At 39.6% G+C, this 18,996-nt stretch overlaps 1 protein-coding gene across 10 annotated transcripts in view; it reads right to left on the bottom strand.

Annotated features, from left to right (window-relative positions):
• The window catches only part of ZBTB38 (zinc finger and BTB domain containing 38), a 140,522-nt gene that overhangs the window by 55,354 nt on the left and 66,172 nt on the right, over positions 1-18,996 (bottom strand). For 6 of the 10 annotated variants that reach the window (XR_006732559.1, XR_006732555.1, XM_045539330.1 and 3 more), the window contains one exon: positions 12,485-12,550. The exons of 2 other annotated variants lie outside the window; for them this stretch is intronic. The gene's annotated coding sequence lies outside the window, so the exon portion shown is untranslated. Of the gene's footprint in view, positions 1-11,287; positions 11,893-12,484; positions 12,551-18,996 lie in introns of those variants that run through there. 2 more of the 10 variants (XM_045539327.1, XR_006732564.1) reach the window with 2 other exon arrangements.

Raw genomic sequence — 18,996 nt, 5'->3', positions numbered from 1 at the left:
CTCCTTAAAAAAGAAAATGGAACCTAAATCCGATAGAGCCTCTAGGTGTAACTACCAATTTATAGGAAATCTCTCAGACAGAGAAACATGTAAAACAGCACCAAGGAATGTAATCACCAAATTTTAGACTGGAGGAAACTCTATGGTCAGTTTTTTCAACAAAATTTTTATAGCAATAGCAAGGATAAAAGAAAGAGGAACCTATAGATTAAAAGAAATTTAAGAGACTATCAACTGCACTGTATGGACCTTATTTGGAATTGAGCAAATTGGTTTTTTTTTTTTTTTTTTTGAGACAGAGTCTTGCTCTGTTGTCCAGGCTAGAGTGAGTGCCGTGGCGTCAGCCTAGCTCACAGCAACCTCAAACTCCTGGGCTTAAGCGATCCTACTGCCTCAGCCTCCCGAGTAGCTGGGACTACAGGCATGTGCCACCATGCCCGGCTAATTTTTTCTATATATATTTTAGTTGGCCAGATAATTTCTTTCTATTTTTAGTAGAGACAGGGTCTCGCTCTTGCTCAGGCTGGTCTCGAACTCCTGAGTTTGAGCGATCCACCCGCCTCGGCCTCCTAGAGTGCTAGGATTACAGGCGTGAGCCACCGCGCCCGGCCCAAATTGGTTTTTTTTTAATGACTTAATTAGACAAATTTGAATGCTGACTATGATATTTGATGTTATTAAAAAATTATTGTCCTTTGTTGATGTGGTCTGGTACTGTGGTTCTTTTTCTTTTTTAGTAATCCTTATTTTTAAAAACATATTTTTAAAGTAATCCATCTTTTTAAAACTTTTTATTTAGAAACATTTCAAACTTACAGAAGACTTACAAAAATAGCACAAAAAATTCCTACGTACCCTCTACCCAGACCTACCTATCATTTTTCCCAAACCGCTTAAAAGTTGTAGACACCATTTTCTTTTACTCCTGAATACTTTCCATTTATTTTCTAAGAAAAAGGCTTTCTTTTAGAATCCTTATATTTTAGAGAATTATACTGAAATATTTAGAGATAGAATGATATGATGTCTGGGATTTGCTTCAAGTTAATACAGGAGAGAATTTACATGAAATAAAACTGGCCCGGAGTTGACAATTAATTGTTGAATAACAGGGGGGTGGGAGGGTTCATTGAAATAATTTCTCTATTTCTACATATGTTAAAGATTTTCATAGTAAAGTTTTAAAATGTTAAGTTAACGAAAGACTTTAAACTGATATAAAATGCTTATACTGTGATAATAAGTGGATAAGAAGATACACAATTTGTTTACAAATATTATCTCAACTATTAAAAAATTGACCATGCATACATAAAAGGCTGAAAGGATACATGCCAAAATGTTAACATTCCACAGTAGGTGTACTTACTGTTTCACAGTAGGTATATATTACTTTTATAATTTGGGGGGGGGGAAAGTAATACAATTTAAAAATTAGAAAACAAAAAACGTTGGCAACTAATTCAATTAAAATATTGTTAGAAGTCAAACAGAACACAAGTGTGGGCTGGATCTGGCCAATGGGTCCTCAGTTTGCAGATTTTAATTTAGGAAATGGATCTGCAAAACGCACTGGATCCCTCAGGCCAAATCCTGCCCGCCAGCTGTTTTTGTATGGCCCACAAGCTAAGAATAGTTTTCACTTTTTCTCCCCCTGACAGAGTCTCGCTCTGTTGCCCAGGTAGAGTACAGTGGCATCATCATAGTTCACTGCAACCTCAAACCCCTAGGCTCAAGCGATCCTCCTGCCTCAGCCTCCCAGAGTGCTAGGATTACATGCATGAGCCACTGTAGCCAGCCTACATTTTTAAATGATTGGGAAAAAAAATCAAAAGAAGAATATAGGCATACCTTGTTTTATTGTACTCTGCTTTATTGTGCTTTGCAGGTAGTGCCTTTTTTACAAATCCCAGGTTTGTGGCAACCCTGCATTGAGCAAGTCTATTGGCGCCATTTTTCCAACAGCATGTACTCACTTTGTGTCTCTGTTTCACACTTTGGTAATTCTCACAATATTTCAGTCTTTTTCATTATTATTATATCTGTTATGGTGATCTATGATCAGTGATCTTTGATGTTACTATTGAAATCACAAATCGTGCCCATGTAAGACAGTGAACTTAACCTATAAATGCTGTGTGTGTTCTGACTACTCCACCAACAGGCCATTTCCCATCTCTCTCCCTGTCTTCAGGCCTCCTTATTCTCTAAGATACAATAATATTGAAATTAGGCCAATTAATAACCCTATTGTGGCCTCTAAGTGTTCAAGTGAAAGGAAGAGTTACATATCTCTCACCCTAAATCAAAAGCTAGAAATGGACCGGGTGCGGTGGCTCACGCCTGTAATCCTAGCACTCTGGGAGGCCGAGGCAGGTGGATCGCTCGAGGTCAGGAGTTCGAGACCAGCCTCAGCAAGAGCGAGACCCTGTCTCTACTAAAAAAATAGAAATTATCTGACCAACTAAAATATATACAGAAAAAATTAGCCGGGCATGGTGGCTCATGCCTGTAGTCCCAGCTACTCGGGAGGCTGAGGCAGTAGGATCGCTTAAGCCCAGGAGTTTGAGGTTGCTGTGTGCTAGGCTGACGCCACGGCACTCACTTTAGGCAGGGCAACAAAGTGACACTCTGTCTCAAAAAAAAAAAACAAAAAAAACAAAAGCTAGAAATGATTAAGCTCAGTGGGGAAGGCATGTCAAAAGCTGATAAAGGTCAAAAGCTAGGCCTCTTGTACCAGTTAGCCAAGTTGTGAATGCAAAGGAAAAGTTCTTGAAGGAAATTAAAAGTGCTACTCCAGTGAACATATCAATGGTAAGAAAGCAAAACAGCCTTCTTGCTGAGATGGAGAAAGTTTGAATATTCTGGATAGATCAAACCAGTGACAACATTCCCTTAAGCCAAAGCCCAATCCAGAGCAAGGCCCTAACTCTCTTTAATTCTATGAAGGTTGAGAGAGGTAAGGAAGCTGCAGAAGAAAAGATGGAAGCTAGCAGTGGTTGGTTCATGTGGTTTAAGGAAAGAAGCCATCCCCAGAACATCCAAGTGCAAGGTGAAGCAGCAAGTGCTGATGCACAAGCTACAGCAAGTTATCCAAAAGATCTAGCTAAGATCATTGAGGTGGCTACGCTAAACAACAGATTCTCAATATAGACAAAACAGCCTTATATTGGAAGAAGATGCCATATAGGACTTTCATAGCTAGAGAGAAGACAATGTGTGGCTTCAAAGCTTCAAAGGACAGGCTGATTCTTGTTAGGGGATAATGCAGCAGGTGACAGTAAGTTGAAGCCCATGTTCATTTACCATTCTGAAAATCCTATGGCCCTTGAGAATTATGCTAAATCTACTCTGCGTGTGTTCCATTAATGGAACAACAAAGCCTGGATGACAGCACATCTCTTTACTGCATAGTTTAGTGAATATTTTGAGCCCACTATTGAGATCTGCTCAGAAAAAAGATTTTTTTCAAAATATTACTGCTCGTTGAAAATGTGCCTGGTCACCCAAGAGCCCTGATGGAGATATAAAAGATTACCATTGTTTCCATGCCTGCTAACACAATATCCATTCTGCAGCCCATGAATCAAGGAGCAATTTTGACTTTCAAGTCTTATTATTTAAAAAATACATTTCATAAGGCTATTGTTGCCATAGACAGTGATTCTGCTGATGGATCTGGACAAAGCAAACTGAAAACCTCTGGAAAGGAGTCACCATTCTAGATGCCATTTAGAATATTCATGATTCATGGAGGATGTCAAAATATCAGCATTAACAGGAGTTTGAAAGAAGTTGATTTCAACCCTCATGGATGACTTTGAGGAGTTCAAGAATTTAGTGGTGGTAACAGCAAATGACCTAGTGGAAAGGTTTGAGAAGATTGACTCCAATTTTGAAAGGAGTTCTATTGTGGCTAAAATGCCATCAAATAGTATTACATACTCCAGAGAAATCTTTCATGAAAGGAAGAGTCATTTGATGTGACAAATTTTACTGTTGTCTTATTTTAAGAAATTCCCATCTCAGTGTTCAGCAGCCACCACCCTGATCAGTCACCAGCCATCAACACTGAGGCAAGACCCTCTACTAGCAAAAAGATGACAATTTGCTGAAGGCTCAAATGATTGCTAGGATTTTTTAGCCATGAAGTATTTTTAAATTAAGGTAGGTAAACAGTTTTTTAAGATATAATGGTATTGCACACTCAATAGACTATAGTATAGTATAAACATAACTTTTGTATGCACTAGGAAACAAAAAAAATTGTGTGACTTGCTTTATCGCAATGTTTGCTTTATTGCAGTGGTCTGGAAGTAAGCCTGTGATACTTTCAAAGTATTGTCTGTGTTTCGTGATATGAAGATTTATATGAAATCCAATTCAGGAGTCCATAAGTGAGGTTTCCTTAAGACACAGCCACAGTCATTCATTTCTGTATCTATGTTAGTATAGCTATTATTATCATACTTAATATTACATATTATATTTTGAATTTCTTCAATGCAAAATTTGTGGAAATTTGCTTTGTCCCTTGTTATATAAATACCTACATAACATCTTCAGTTTTGCCTCAACTTACTGTTAAGTAAAATTTATGGGAGGCCATTGATTTGGACGAAGCTCTTGCACTAGGCGCCAACAGACCAAACCAAATAGAGTCACACAAAAGTTCCACGTCGCCAAACTGAAATTAAGTTGTTTATTTGACCTTCTGAGAAATCAGGAGAGAAATAATAGGCCAATTTTAGCTGGCATGATAAAGGAGCCCCCTCTGCTTTAACCCTTATAAGTAACCTGATGTTAACCAATCTGCCTTTGTATTATGCTGTTTCCTTGTTCCTACTCAAGCTATCTTATAAAAACCAATTGTCCTGCCATGCCCAAAGAGGCATCTTTCTATTTTTTGTAGATGAGGTGCTGACTGACTTCATGCATTGCTAATAAAAGGCCATGAGATCTTTAAATTTGATTTGTTGAAATTTTGTCTTTTGATGCCACAAAGCCTAAAATATTTACTATCTGACTCTTTACAGAAAAAGTTTGTCAGTCCCTGGTTTAGAACTAGCCCCTGTGACCTAAAAACAGCTTGGTTTAGTAGAAAGAGCTCTGGTCTAGGAGTCAAGTATGTTTCTGTTCTGCCACTTAACTCTTTGAGAAGTCACAACTTCTCTGGGCCACAGTTCCTTCAATGATAGAGTAAAAAGGGTCTAAGGTCCACACAGAAACTGAAGTCTGTGGTTCTTGAATTCCTATATGAGCTCAGCAAGAAGTACAGGGATGATGGCCGGCCGCACGAAGTCCTGGTGTGCTGGCCAGGCATGGTTTTCCCAAAGATCAAGAGATTCAAACAATCAGAATACCCTTTGGGCATGGCGCAATAGGCAGTCAGACCAGGGGCTGGACAGGGTGGTGAAGAGGAAGGAAGGAAGAGGAAGAAGCCTTTGTGTGGGGCTACCAAAGCAGAGCAGCATGCCTGCCATGGTCAACATGACTGGGAAAAAGAAGTTCTAAAGTCTGCAGCTTACAGCAGGTATTTTGGGTGGGTCTCTAGTCTGTGCTTTGTAGAAGACCAAAAGCACTTGGTTATGGCATGTGTAAGAAGTCTGCTTATTTCATTTAAAGTTTAATCCAGATCTAGTAGAGCGATAGCGGGGTGAGGGACTCTCTGGTATCCTCAGCATGTAGAATAGGACCCTTGGGATGGGAACGGAAATTTCGTAAGACTTTGGGATAAATTGTCTTTAAGGATGTCAATCGGTAGGCTCTTCACAATAGGCAACACGAGACAATTAAGCAACAAGGCCAACATTAAGACCGAAGCCAGACAGAACATCATAGCACCTGGCTCTGCAGCAGGCCTGCAGTCTGAATTTAGGGGCAGTCTTGAGCCTTCTCTTTCTAGTTGCAACCCCTTCCCATTTTCTCCCATGTACCCTGTGCCCCCAGCTCCAGGGCGCAGCAAAGCAGCCTCTCCTTTTGTTCGCAGGCTATCTCCTGACTACTCCCTTTGTTCCCTCTTTCTCATCTTCTGCACCCCCACCGGCCCCCTCACTGCCCTCTCGGTCTACAGCCAGCCCCCCATTTTGCTTCCCAGATGATCACCCTATTCTCTTCCACATCGTTTTCCCCAACACCCTGCATAATTTAGACAATCTTTCAGTGGCATAATTCCTCCCTTTTCCCTTCCTCAGGGTTCCCTCTTCCCTTCCTCAGCACAAGAAACAAGAGGAAAGGGAAAAAAAATTATAAGGGCACTGCCCTTCTGGGATTTAACCACACTCTCAGCTGGTGGCTTTTGTTTTCTTGTCTCACTGGCTTGTAAAGCCCTGGGGGCAGGGACTCCACGTCAGCGCTGGGGAAGATGGGCAGGACTGTTAGACCTTAATTAGAGCAAGGCCTCAGAGAGGGTGGGAGATTTTAGCTGGCAAAAGGAAAAGAAATTTCAAAATATTCATTTGGCATCAATGACCACAGAGTAAGGAAGAGGGTTATTTTATTATATAAAGCAAGTAATGAAATCCCTCACTACTTTTCATGAATACGGACAGAATATTTATACGGGCATTTTTCAAATCAAACAGTACCAGAAAACAAACTCCTTCCCCGGGACAAACATAAGGAGTGTAGACACAAGTGCTAGTCTTGAACCCTGAGAAGGAATAGCTGCAGAAGCAAGGAAAAGCCATTAAGGGGGAAAGATGCAAAATGCGTTATAACATCAAAAGAGCAATTTTCTGGTCAATGAGACATTTAGGCTATGGCAGTGGCATGCTGGGATCACCTACCAAAGACAATTGATTTGGCAAGTGGTCTCTGATTTACCTGCTGCCCAGAAAGTCTTCTGCAGAACAGCCAGCAGGGAGGTCCCCTGCTGTCAGCCAGGGAAGGTAAAAAATCAAAAAGCATCTTGCCGGCATCACAAATTCAAAATTTTACATTCAAGGGCTTCTCAACTTAACATCTGCTCATGAATGCAACTGTGGCAGCCGCTATCGAGGTCACCTGGCAATGCAGGCAGACCAGCTTGGAGAAGGGCAGGCAGACATGTGGTGGCTTACTAGGAGCCAAGACATCTCAGGAAGGTGGTGAGGCCAAGACACAAAATCTGAGCGAAGAACTGTCCTTGCTGTTGGCTGAGATGTCCCCAAACTGAAGGCTGGCCTCCAGGGAACAGTACAAAAGGCCAGTAAGAGAACAATACACCGTTCATTTCTTTCTGGAGCAGGGAGGACACACAATCCTCCCTCTTCATACAATACTCTAGCCTTGTGTGGGAACCTGGGCTGGTTAATCCGTCGTATTCCATTCTGCCTCGCTTATAGCAGTGTCTGTCACGTAGTAGATGCTCAACAAATGCTCAAAGAAGTGAACTGAATTGTTGAAGTCTCCTTCCCCACTGATGGGCAATACCAAGGACCACAACAAACCTATTTTCTTGCAGTGGAATGTTTCAGGGCTTCTCAAAACCAAATGAAGTATAAGGAGCCAGCCAGGCCACCTCTATCATGATAAGCAAAGTTTGATAAATTATGAATCGACTTTAGAAGGTGCTTCTGAAATGTTCAGAAGGCTTTCAAGAGCCTTATAGTTTCTAACTTGCATAGCAAACTTACCCCTTTGTTCTCTGACCTTTGTCAGCAGACTAACCTAGAAGGCATAAAAGAGTTCTGATTCTTAAGAAGTATTTTCTTAGAGCTATTTGCTTTAACAGAGAACAATTACTCTAAGTAGTAAGGTCTTTAGAAAGCCACCAACAGGCAAAGATGTCTGCAGAGCCAAAGTGTTTTAGTGAAACCTGAAAAGACTTCACTCCAGTGGGAGGGTTTTGGGACTAAGAGAATCTATTGGCAGGATGAGGCAGAGCCCTCTGCCATGTTGCCTTTGAAAAAAATCAAATGATTATCTGAATGTTTTGCTGTGAGTTTAAATTCTGGAGTTCTTATGAAAAATAAAGCAAGAGGCTTCCCAGAAATTTCCCTGCTCTGAGAGGCCTTTCTTCTGTGGATTCCTCAAGTTGGCACTGAATCTGTGCCAGAATTTCATCACCATTTAGATCTGCGATGCCTCTTCTTAGGCAGGTTGGTGACTGGGTCAAAGGCAATGACCCCATAGGTACCAAATGCTGGGAGTATGGCTGGCTAAAACCAGCCATGGGAACTTGGGCCATTCTCTTACTGTGGAGGAAGCTTACCCATGAAGTTGTCAGACCTGGCCCTGAGACAGTGACAGTCATACAAGGAAATGAAAGTTTGCGTTTGAGCATGAGCACTCCTCTGCCTGGTAATGCCCACCCCCGCAGCAGATATTCAGCTGGCTGGATCCTTCTCTGCACACAGATCTCCATTTAAAGGCCGCCTCCTTAGGAAGAATTTCCCTGACCAACTATTCTAAAGCAGCTCTCCTCCCTACAACCAAATCACCCTTGCTTTTTAAATTTTTATTTTATTTTTCATCTTTGTACTTGTCTTTTTTAGTTATTTGTTTACATGTCTATTTTTACCTATTTCCCCTGCCCCTCTCCCACTAAAGGCAGGTCCATAAGAAGCAGGGCTATGGGCTGTCTTTTTCATCACTGTATTTCCAGCCTCTGGAATATTCCTGGCACATAGTAGGTGCTCACCAAATGCACGGAGTGTTTAATTGCCAAGAGAGCCATTAAGAATAGCATTTCCCTTGGAAGGGAGCTGTTAGAAGGAACCATATGGTACCAGGGACTCAAAGGCTTAGCATAATTTAGTACTAAAAAGAAAGGTGCTATATCTTTTTCTAGATTTTTCTCAAATATCAACCAGTGAAGAAGCTCTAAGTCATGGTCTGACCACCAGTCTATGTACTGGGGAATCTATGGAAATGGTTGAGGTAGATCAACATTAGTCTAGTAGCAAGAGGTGCCATCTTGGTATTATTCCCAGTGAGTTAAAGCTTGGAAAAACATTTCCTATTCTCCAAAGAAGAAAAAGAGTTGAGAATTTTATACTATAAATCATTCAGGCAGAAAATCATAATTTGCCCATTTCATTTTGGTGAGTACAAAGCAGTTGTTTGCACATTCTTCCTGTTGCACCTGCTCTGGCCTGCCCAGAATAAACACCTGAGCCAAAAAGTGTAAATGGGTTAAGGATAGTCTTTCAAACAATGAGAAGGGGTAAGTGCCATCCTCTACAATCGGCAGGAAACGTTTTCAGCTAATCCAGGAAATTCAATAATAATTGTAAATGGGTAAGTTTAGAAAAGCTCTGTGCCTTGTAAACATTGCTATGAAATATGAAGGCAAAGCATTAAGGCAAAACACAACAAAGCAATATATAATAATTACTCTTCCATTCACTTCTCTATTTATTAGAATGACGATGGTACAATACACTTCCCAACAATCTTATTTGGCTTTATAGCTCCTTGAATTGTGTTTAAAATTCTTTCAGGCAAGACCAAGAACAACATAAATGAATGCCACAAAAAAGAAAAAAAAACATTAAGTATGAAAATCAAGATGACGCAATCATGCTTGAGTTACAAACAGAAGGATCAACATTTTTAAAAGAAGAAATACACTGTTCAATCTATTAGGCATTCATTTTTATGGTAAAACAATTGCATTGCATCCATCTGATCTTGTAATTAAGATTCAAATGGGTTCAAAATGATTAATTTGTACTGGCCTATCAAAATAGAAGATTTATAGTTGTAATCTTTCTGAATAGCAATAGTGTTTTAGTTACAAATGCCTGGCTCATTATTTGTTCAGGAGTGAATGACAATTAGCTTGATCCTACTGCAACTGTTAATGCTATTGGTACTAAATAGGCACTACTGAATCAGGTTTCTGACATTTTTCTTCAGTTTACGATTATCTGATTGATAATACATTTAAAATGCACTTAGTCATTTTAAGTCACAGGCAAGAAGGAAAATGGCTCCCAACAACCAAGAACAACAACAAAAAAAAGGTGTTGCAGGAAGGATATTTCACGGCAAGCCCGGAAAACAAAATCACTATGAGATGAATCACGTTCTAATATAATTGAGCCAGAGAAAGACTTCAAGCAAAATATTATAGTTGGCCTCAAAACAAAACAACAACAACAACAACAACAACAACCCTGTAGCCCATAAGAGGTTTGATTTTACAGATAGTGCTATGGAATAGAATATTAGGAAAATTGCTAGTATAAAGCAACTATTTACACAGATGGTTTTGAATCTCAATGTTCTTATCGGAGCAAACCTCGGGGAGTTTCAGGTGTGGCAGCATTTTCCTCCTAACACACCTATAAAGATGTTTCTACAAAGGCTCAATATGCATTTATCATTGGGGCAATAGGCTTGGGTTTGGGTCCTTCTCTATGGAGCTCTGAGGTTACCAATGGAGGGATCAGGGAAAACAAGAGCATAAGCATATTCTGATTCTCAGAATTTCTGAAATACCTTTTGTTTCAGTGGCGCTGGTGAACTCGTGATAATGAAACTACACCTCGGTACACAAAACTTGACCTGCATTCTGGAGCATATTACAAAGAAAACCTTAATTTTGAAAGAATGAGCACAAAGGAGGAAGAAAAAAGCTGTCACTGTACAAGCTTTCTCTATATGTTTAGAAATATGGCTTAATTTTTAAGGCTTGAAGACCGTATTTAAAAACGTCTAAAACCAGTTCAGATTCTAAATGAGAGGGAAAACAACTGTAAAATTTTCATTAAACATTTGTTTCCTTTTTTAAGACATTCTTTTGCATATCTGTTATTGCATTTTAAAATACGATTTGGTTACCAAGGAAACAGGTTCTGGCCCAGTGTTAATTCGAAACTAAAATATATTTGAGAAGTTAAGCTCAAAGGGAAGAGCTCATGAAATAATTCTGAGAAGTGCCAGAATCTGGTACTTACAGAACCACAGCTGTGTGGTCTGCAATGAACCATTCTAGGGGCTCAGTTTCATTTAGTGAAGCTCTATTTCTTCTAACAGGGCCATCTATATTTAATATTTCCCCCTTTAAAAACTATAAGTCCTCCTCTCCTTAAATTATATACATACAAATAGTGTATTCTTGTATATTACCTAAAATTGATTTTAGAAGCATGTAAGTTTTTATTTTCATCTTTCATATAACACGTTTAAAGACCGCTTCTTAAAATTTAAATATTTTTAATGTTTCTTATTAAGCTTGTTTACGCTCTTTGAAATTATCTCCAGAAACCCATTTATTTTTAGTTTCAAGCTAAAATGAAGCTGAATCATCAGACTTTTCAAAAAATTCTTTTGTTGTCTAATGGCGCCACACCTATCATATATATGAATTTTTTTAAAAAAGAATCATCTCACTTTTATAGAAGAATCATTTTATAAGTTTATAAAAGCTATATATTTATATAGTATCTGAACAGCAGAGGCTATCCAATTTAATACCCTCCCCCCCAAAGATTACAACTGTCTTATATCATTTTTATTTTAAAAGTCATATTTAATGCATCTAATGTTCTTGCTTCATGGCTCCAAAAAAATCTATAAAACATGCAAATTTCAACCTACCTGTATGCATCACTTAATGCAGTGCTAGCATGACAAGATACTCAGCCATTTTTATGTAAAGCGATGGAGACCAACTGATTTCTCCGTCTTCTTGCTCACAAGTTTTAGATGCAATTGTCACATACACACAAAAATCATACGCAGAACAGCTTGAATGTACTGTGATCACGAGAACTGAATTTATCAACAGGAAAACAGGATTGAAAAAAGAAGTTTCTCATCCAAGGTTTCTCTGAGGCTGCAGCCAAGGAGGTGGTATGTTGAATTTTTTTCTCCTTCCTCCTCTGAGAGTTCAAAGCTCGGAGCTGACCACTGCAAAGGCCACTGTCACATTTGCTGAAAATCAAACCACTGATACCAGCACTGAAAATACAAATTTGAGAACCCAAGTTGCTTGCACACAATGCAGTGCAAAAGAGTTAAAAATAGACTCCACCTTGCTTCCTACCTGCATAATAAACATGTAAGTTTCAAGTGTTTAATTTGATATTCACATTAATTAACAATACAACATACATTATTTAAAAGACAGCAAATGCAAGAAGAAAGGGGAGACACCATCTGGTAGCAGAGTTTTGCTGTTGTTGTTTTTGTTTTTAGGGTTTTGTGGGGGGTTTTGGCTTTGTTAAAAAAAAAAAAAAGGTAAAATCGTATTTTGAATGTGATGAAAAGCAACCATCCAGAAGCAAATGAATCGGAAATGAAAGGTGATGTTGAAATATTTAAGGCTGTAATGAGGCAAAAACAAGTCTTCGCTACCAGATGATATGGCATACAGAGCATTTACATACTCACATCTGAAATACTAGGCAACGTGTAATGAATTCTATACACAGCATGCACACACAGCACAAGCACGGCTAATCCTGCCTGCCATCTTAGGCTCGCAGAAGCAAGATACGCACTGCATGCAGCACACAAGCACTAGGGAAGGAGGAGGCAAGGGACAGCTCACCTTAAATGCAGTATCTGATTAATGTTGTAAGTGACATTGCATATCAGCCTCAGAGTCTTGGTTCAACTGGGTAGGAGGGAACAAAGAAAAATGTCATCAACTGGTGATGCAAGATGAGCCCAATCACTAAACACTGTTTAGCAAACTCCAAATTCTGCAACCAGACAGAAGGCATTTCATACACTTAGGCAGAGCTGCTCCACAATGAATGTATCCTTCTGCTTCTGAGAATCAAACAATCCTTTTGCTAAGGAAGAAAATAAGCTGGAATGAATACTGTCATATCCTCTTCTTGAAGAAAGCTTTCAATACAGTATGTATCTGGTCCGGAATGCATTTTATAGATTGTTAATTTCATAGAATTGCTAACAAAAAACCAAAATTGTTAAGCTATTGCAAAGTAAAGAATAATTCTGATAAAGGGTATAGCATTTCTAGATTATTTTTCAAAATTCTAAGTGGTGCCGGCAAGCTTGTAGAAGAATGCATGATCAGCTGTCTGTATCTGTGCTATAACCTTTAACCACAAGCAGTGTAAATGTATCCTGCTAAATGTATCTGCAGTACAGAAAGGCAGATACCGCCTCAGAGAGAATTTTATTAAATTGTGAATGGATTTTCTTAAACTTAGAAGCAGAATAAAATCAGTACAGAAAAATAAATTGATGCTGAGTTCCTTTGGATGTATAGCTGATCATCATGAATGATAAAAGCTATCCTTAGGATACTGACCTAAATAATGCTAAGACTTACAGCAGCATACTGTACGCACTCAGAACATAGAAAATGCTAAATGATTTTTCTTCTCCCTCCCCCTCCAAAAGCTAAATTTTAAAGTAACAAGCCATGAATAGGAATACCAAAAGGCTATAGATAGTACATACTGTAAGAGAAGAAATCGTGTTGTGCTGAGATGCAATGTTTCTTTGTTTTACTTTGAGGCTTATTTTAGCTACGCTTGCACGATGACATTGACATCAGGAGGTCAGGGCTGACACTGGGTTGCTATCCGTTTTATGAGCGAAATGTTTTCCGAAAATTAAATCTCATCTACTCAAACACCAAATTTCAGGTCTTCTTCAATACTATCTCCCTACCTCCACTGCTCAAGATTGATGGGATCTAGTTTGGCCGTATGTAATAAATTGGAATCACTTTCTGTAGAGACTCCAATACATAATGGTGAGGAATTAATTTTTTAAATAAAAAACCTTCCAGAATTCTTATGCACCCCCTTTCATTCCTTCCTATCAACACACACACACACACACACACACACACACACACACACACACACACACACACACACAATTGAAGCTCAAATTGCAATGAAATGTTTAACATGTGGAACAAAAACTGTTGAAAGAGCTGCTTATTCAGGATTTTGAAGAAATGCCTAATAAGCACATACTGTTTTGCTACAAAACCAGTGTCACCATGTCCCCAAAGAGGAAAACAGCATAGCTTGCTAGAAAAATTTCCTCCAGATCCTGCCGGCAGGTAAAAAACAGAAAAGCATTTCATTTGCCATGATATATAATACAAGAAGTCCTTTATTTTTAAGAAAATAGAACAGATTGTTTTCCACTCTATTTCTTTAGCTACAAAGAAACCATACCCACCCCCACCTTTAGATCCTGGACATAAGCCAACATTTTTATAACATACTATGAGACTGATTTTGAACATATATTTACATTTTTCTTCTTCTCATTTCTCCAAAAGTCTTTAATTGCCTATTGCATCACTGAATATGCTAATGTTAATTAATTTTAACACGTGCAAAAATGAATTAATATATTCTGGGGTTGCTAGTTTTCTAGCGCTTCTATCTTCTATAAGGACTGGCTGAAAATAATCAGGTTAGCAAAACATATAAGTTCCCCAGAAATATTTTAAAGGAGAAAATATATTCAAACACCTTAACTTAGGTACTAGGTTTCACAACTGGATTTTTGTTTCTAGCTCTCATTCTATCTTCTGCCCAAGAACATTCTATTTCCACACATTAAACATTTTTAGCTTAATGTGTAGAAAGTACCCTGCCCACCTCTTATACACTTTAAAGTCTCTGAGTCGAGTTGTCCAGATTGTGGGTCATACCTGCACCACAGAGAGTCCTCTTCTCTTTGGAGCACATCTCCCTCCCACAACTACTCCAGAAATAAATGTGGCTCTAACGAAAACAGTAGCTCCTAGTCTAATACCAATGATGGAACCATCTTCCCCACCCCCACATCATTGCTCCATGAGCTCTTGTTAGCATTGACAGCGTCAGAAAATTAGAATGGAGTGTCCTTAGGCCAATTCCTCCTTTACCATGGGGGTCGAGAATTAGAGAGATGATCACGCTGAGTTACAAGGCACCAATTTAATATATGGTCATCTATAAAGCAGGGTCCTTAGAGTGGAGTCAGAGGAGGTTGACGTAAACACCTAGGCATTTGATGCTCTGAGTATCTGTTGAGATAGTCCCCATTAATGACATCTGAAAGCTAGAGATTCATTTTAAAATACTCACAAATTATTATGTAGGCTAAATATACACGTTATAGAATCAACTCTGACCATGTAGAACTAAGTCGCTGCCTCCTCTGTCTGGGATAATAAATGACAGTGACAACGACAGTAATCCATATCAGGCTCCCAGGAGATGAGTAAACAGTGTTATATCCCCTTTACAGGAAAGGGTGGTGAATGTGGTCAGGTCCCCTACTGGTACTTGTAAGCCAGATGCCAGGGCGAGCAGTTTCCAAACCTCCCTGCGGTGTTCTCTGTCCACCCTCTGTCATTACGAGCCTAAAACCCATGTACTGGTTTATTTTGTGACGTTCCAAACACTCAGTGAGCAAGTGTGGTGCGTTTACCAGACCTACTTGGGTTAAACAAATGTGAACACAGTTGAAAATACTCAGAGTGATGAGCTTGTTTAGGCAGACGTTCTCAACTAGTAAATCCTGTTTTGCACTTTTAAAAAGCCATGCTCATGCCTGAATTACTTAAGCTTTGTCATGATTGCAAGTGGCAAGGCTATGCATTCACTTATGATTTTTAAAAATTGCGTGCTTCTCATCCATCTCCTCAGGGCATATGCACAAACATTAATTTAAAAGGCAAATCCTTTTCCACAATGAAAATTTTATCCTGTTTTTTGCCACTTTGACGAGTGAAGCACGAGGAACCCAAAATGATCTGACAGGAGCAGGCTGGAGAAGGACAGAGCTAGCAGTGAGGGTCGAGCCCATCACTTTGATTAACGTTCTTACTTGTTCACACTCCAATTCTGCAGGCTGAGCTAATTTTACTTTCAGTCCTGTGGGTTAAAGTTAAATTGCATGGCTAATGCAAAGTACATAATTCAAGTATGAACAAAGCTTTACTATCTATGTTTAAAAAAAAAAACAACCTAAAGTCAGGGCACTGAGTCCCAGAGGAATACTCGGTTTATAAACATTTGGATCAGTCTGCATGTTTCTTTATGCCATTCACTGCATTAAAAATTACAGCTGGTTTCCTTTTATACCTAATATAGATTGTCAACATTTGTGGATAAATTTGTTATCTGGTTAGGCTATTCTAATAGAAATTTTTAAAAATAAAGTGTTTACCAAGCATAAAATTTTGTTTAAATTCTCAGAATTTAAAAAGTTTAAAATTTTTTATATCCTCTATAATGTATTCAGTCCAGAAAATGACATGGTGACTTAATTTTTCAATGACTAAAAATGCCTTTGGATGATATTTTAGCCAGAATTTTTGAGAAAGTCCAATGCTGCTTTGAACATCTACATCTTGCATAAGAACTGCTTTCTACATTGAGCAGAGTTAAAAGTCTATAACAGCTTCCATTTGTGGAAAAGCTGCTACAGCTTCAATATTTTAGCTACATTGTTTAATTCTAACTCAATAATCCTGCAAGGTGGGTATTAATTATCATCAACTTTAGGTGAGGAACTAATAGAGATTACTAGTCACATGGTAAATAGTAAAGTTAGGATTCAAACCTAAGTGTGACTGATTGCAAAGTGTGTGTCTTTCACCAATTCTAAGAGGATAAAACTTCCCGGTACATCCACACTCCACCCCTGAGTTCGGTAATCTTCTCATTGTGCAGACACCTGGTAGAGGGGACCCTGTCTCCCTAGTGCCATGACTACCCCTGTTCAGATGAACCAGCCTCTACTCTCCAGGCCCTGGGAATTGTGGGTACCCAGGAAGCCACCAACTGCAGACAGGCTGTTCCCAGCAGGTGGAAAAGACAGAATAAAAGAGGAGGATTCAACTAGACCATGTTGAGAAGTTAAGGGTAGGAAGCAGAGCAACAATTTTGGTAGGAGATTTGTCATAATTTGGAAATGTTTTTATGAAGCAAAGTAGAAAAGGCAAAGACTTCACCTACTGAAATCCAGTTTTCCCGTATTACAGAAGAGGAAACAGGCTGAAAGAGATCTGGCAATTTGCCCAAGATCACTCACTTAATAAGCAAGTTTACCCCTTCTCTGTATGAGAAATTGCAGCTGGTTTCCTGTTACACCAAATATAGTCAACATTTGTGAATAAATTTGTTATCAGGTCATTAGATTGTTCTAATCTAAATTTTCAATTAAAGAAAAACCAGTGTAGCAATAAGACTGACCTACTTTCTTTTGTTTGTTTTGTTTTTGTTTTTTTTGAGACATATTCACTACATTGTCCAGGCTGGACCCGGATTCCTGCTAGCTGGGATGACAGGCATGTGCTCTGGCTAAGACTGACCTGCTTTCAAATTACAAATAGTACTTTTCTTCTGAACAGATAAACTAAGTAGATATTATGAGTTCCTTCCCTAACATATTTTTAAAATGGATTTTTTAAAAGCCTAACTTTTGAGTAAGAGATTTTCCTCTACCAAATTTAGTGTCTCACATGCATCATTTTAACGAATGACTCTATATGTTAACATCCGCTCCTTTTGCCCCAAAGTCCCTTTCAACTGTGAAAGTTTGTGATTCTAAAAATCCATCCCAGCTTGCTTTCTAGGCCAGGCAGGCCAAGACTGGACTGCAGGTCTCCCGCCCGCTGATGTGTGTGGCCAGCGGACCATCCTGCTTCCTGTGCAGTAATTTCACATGCCAACCAGATGGCTCTCAAGGGGGGGCTGTCTAATCTACCAGCCCCACCCCACCTGACAATAGGAGAGGAGGATTGTCTTCTTCAGAGCTCAGTAGGCATGGACGAATCCCTGGGTGAGGGGACATGCCTGAGGAGTTTCAACTCCAGAAGCCTCCAGTTCTGAGACACAAACTTGCTCACTTCCATCCATCAGCATCTGTGTAAGATATGAGGAAGCCGTATACACCTGCCCGCAAGGATCAGGCAGTAAGCCCCGGGAACCAAACCTACGTTACCCTCCAAGAAAAAACAGCTGGAAGGGGAAGGGAAATGTAAACCGTGCTTTTTTTTTTTTTTTTTTAAACAGAGAGAATGTAGTAAATGATGTAGGCTGCCAGGGAGACTATGGTGGATAACATCTCAGCCCACCCTAACCCAGCTCAGACCCTCCTGCGGGAGCATCCTCAGCAGGTGTCACCACCATCTCGGACATCACTACCTCAGCGGTGGCAACAGAACAGTTTCTGCTTCCATTTCTCCGCACGTTTGAAACATGGCGCTAATAATGACCTTGAGAGCCTGTGACAATGAAGAGCATTCCTTCATCCCTAATCACACATGTTCATTTGCTGCCATGACCGCTTGCCATGCACCAAATGCAGAGCAAGTAAAACAACAGGGTCTTCTAGATTCTGATTTGGCAAAATACATATTCAGCAAGGAAGCTGAGTTTCTTTCGAGAGAGACTGGGAGGGTGGGCATGTCAATGAAGGTGAAGAAGTAAGAATTTTTACAGATCTGAAAAATCCACCGCACGTGAGACCACAATCCTTTCCTTATACCTTTCTTAACCCTGGACAACAAATATTCTAAGACTTCACCTGGGAACAAATGTCTTTGCCTTCTCTTCTCTCAGATAAGTGACTTTGCAGCTCAGAAGGGCCACAACAGTGCACCTCTTCTCAGCTAGAGCTGCTTAACAAGCCTCAGTGAGTCTTTACTTCCTTTGGACTAAAAATAAAAGCACGGTAAATTTTTGTTGTATTGAATTATCTATCTTTACTCATGTCTCTGGCTTGTCTCCTGCCAGATCTTTGTATCTCCCAGGGCACCCAGAGCATTGCCCAACACAATTGAGGGGTTTGATAAAGATATGCTTTTGACTCACCAACACTAGTCTTGGGGGTCCTTCCTCTACCATCAGTGGAATCCTCAGCTTTGTATTGCAAAGCCACATCCTAAAATTGGAGAACTTGCTCTGTGAGTTAAGGAATGAGCCTGGAGGCTGAAAACCCCTATGGAAGTTTTTCAAGTACTTAATCACTTGTTTACCAAGGGGAGCCTAAGTTGTCTGGCAAGCAAACCACAGGACTTTGTGTCAACCTGTCCCTCCTAGAACAGGGAAAGGGGAGACAGAAATA

This window comes from Lemur catta, chromosome 1 (genome assembly GCF_020740605.2).
Source record: "Lemur catta isolate mLemCat1 chromosome 1, mLemCat1.pri, whole genome shotgun sequence".
In the NCBI taxonomy this organism is placed as follows: Eukaryota; Metazoa; Chordata; class Mammalia; order Primates; family Lemuridae; genus Lemur; species Lemur catta.
Note: the sequence above shows the minus strand (reverse complement) of the source record. Positions and strands in the feature narration are given on the sequence as shown.